The sequence below is a fragment of the Dipodomys merriami genome, unplaced genomic scaffold, assembly GCF_024711535.1.
Source record: "Dipodomys merriami isolate MVZ:Mamm:240054 unplaced genomic scaffold, mDipMer1.0.p SCAF_7, whole genome shotgun sequence".
Classification (NCBI taxonomy): Eukaryota; Metazoa; Chordata; class Mammalia; order Rodentia; family Heteromyidae; genus Dipodomys; species Dipodomys merriami.
Genome location: NW_027206290.1, coordinates 8,401,153 through 8,403,389, shown reverse-complemented (window position 1 = coordinate 8,403,389; position 2,237 = coordinate 8,401,153). Strand labels below are relative to the sequence as shown.

General features: G+C 36.4%; 1 pseudogene; it reads left to right on the top strand.

Moving 5' to 3' along the window:
• Nucleotides 1-912: 912 nt before the first annotated feature.
• Nucleotides 913-1,986, top strand: LOC138816727 (DNA primase small subunit pseudogene; annotated as a pseudogene).
• The last annotated feature ends 251 nt before the right edge of the window (nucleotides 1,987-2,237 follow it).

The following is a 2,237-nucleotide window of genomic DNA, read 5'->3' as shown; positions in this document are numbered from 1 at the left end:
CCCTTCCTAAGAGAGGAAGCCATAGAGGATTGAAAGCACTGGATATCTGGGGGATCAAGTACTCTCCTTTGTCTATAACCTATGACACATAAGGAGTAGAAATTGGAAAATCAATCCAAAGTCAGAGTTCAAAGCTGAACTAAGGAATCTGGTCTTTTTTGTTGTTGTTGTTGTTGTTAAGCAATAAGAACACTACTCCAGGTTTTTAAGCAAGAAAAGTGACATAATCTGATTCCTGCCTCACAGAGTTCAACTCAAAAGCAGTAAGCAAAACAAATTGTAGATTATTACAAAGGCATTGTATTTAATGCCAAATATGTGTCATTTGAGTGCTTTGTTTCAGGAAGCCAAGAATAATGCTGTTCACCGTTGTATCTTATTGAAATCAGAACTTAACAGAGTGTCTGGCCGATGGCAAATCATCCTAAATCAATTCATTTTTATTGAAATGTATTGTTGAAGCATTTTGTACAGATGTACTTTAAGTTTATTAGTCCTTAGTGCTGCAATACCTGGCACTATTCTCACATACACATAGTCATCTTTGTATTCCAAAAGCCCAACTCATTCTCTCCATATAGTAGAAACTCAACAAACCCTTGTGAATTGGCCTGCACAAGAGCATTCACAAGAGAATGTGGAGTACTATTGATCTTTAGCAAAATGACAATGATGACAATGTCTGGATTATTCCTGATACATTTCATGGTTAGCATGAGTTTGCAAAATAGGCAAGTCCACTCTTGGAAAGTAAAATAGTCTTCCTACAAAAGACAAATGCATTTTTTTACTGGCACATACATTGTAAAGTACAAAAATATGATCACTCAGCTAGCCAAACAATAATATCCAGAGCAGAAGCTCATAATTATTTCCAGGGATTACTCCTGTTTGGGTAAAGTTCTGTTGTCCATGAAGTCGTTTGATCCTGCAGAGCTGTTTGAGCTACTCAAGCTTTATTACTGAAGGCTCTTTCCCTATGCCCAGTACTATCGCTGACTCAATAATGGCGGAGCCTAATCAACACGATACAGTGAAGCTGGAAGCCTTCCAAGCTCAAGAAAAAGAACTAGTGTTTGACATTGACATGATAGACTATGATGATGTTAGGAGATGCTGTAGTTCTGCAGATATATGTTCTAAGTGCTTGGCTTTCATGATAATGGCTATATGCATCATCGACCGAGACAAAGGAGGACTTTGGATTTAAGCATCATCTTTGAGTATATTCTGGAAGGAAAAGTGTTTATTGTTGGGTGTGTGATGAATCAGTTAGGAAATTATCCTCTGCAGTACGTTCTGGGATAGTTGAGTATTTGAGTGTGGTAAAGGGGAGACAAGATGTTAAAAAGAAAGTTCATCTAAGTGAAAAAATTCACCCTTTTGTCAGAAAATCTAGAAATATAATTAAAAAATATTTTCAAGAATATGCCTTGGTGGATCAAAATATTCTTGAAAACAAAGAAAGCTAGGATAAAGCCTGTGTTCCTGAAAAAAAAACAATTCATGATGAACTTCAAAGAGAGTTCCAGAGGTCTCACAGTTCACTTCAGCGCTGGGAGCAGTTAAAGAAAATAGGTAGCAATTGTGGACTCTGGCTGGAGTGGGAAATTATGCTCCAATATTGTTTCCCACGGCTGGATATCAATGTTAGCAAAGGAATCAATCATTTACTGGAGTCCTTTTAGTGTTCATCCTAAAACAAGTCGTATTTCTGTGCCTGTTGACTTACAGAAAGTAGATCAGTTTGATCCATTTACTGTTCCAACTATAAGCTCTATCTGCCGTGAATTGGATATCATTTCTACTAATGAAAAGGAAAAAGCAGAAGGTGAAACTGAGTCTAGTACCATACATAGAACCAGAAACTATAAGAAAACCAGTCTAGCACTGTATGTCAAAGTATTTGAACAATTTCTTGAAAACCTGGATAAATCCCGGAAAGGAGAACTTCTCAAGAAGAGTGATTTACAAAGAGATTTCTGAAGACAGCTCCCTTCAGACCAATGTGGACATCTTCTACCTTCAACCAAGGATCAGCTATTTCAGGAGCCATTTAATAAATGTGTCAGAGCCATCTATGGATCTTAAAGGCTTAAAGTAGAATTCTCTTTTCTTGAGAAATAATTTGTGCTCACAGGATTTTTTTTCCAATACTAGAGGGTGATAAAGTTCCTAAAAGTAAAAATAAAGAATAAGTAAGTTTCAGGTAATTTTGTAAAATTAATTTTATACAA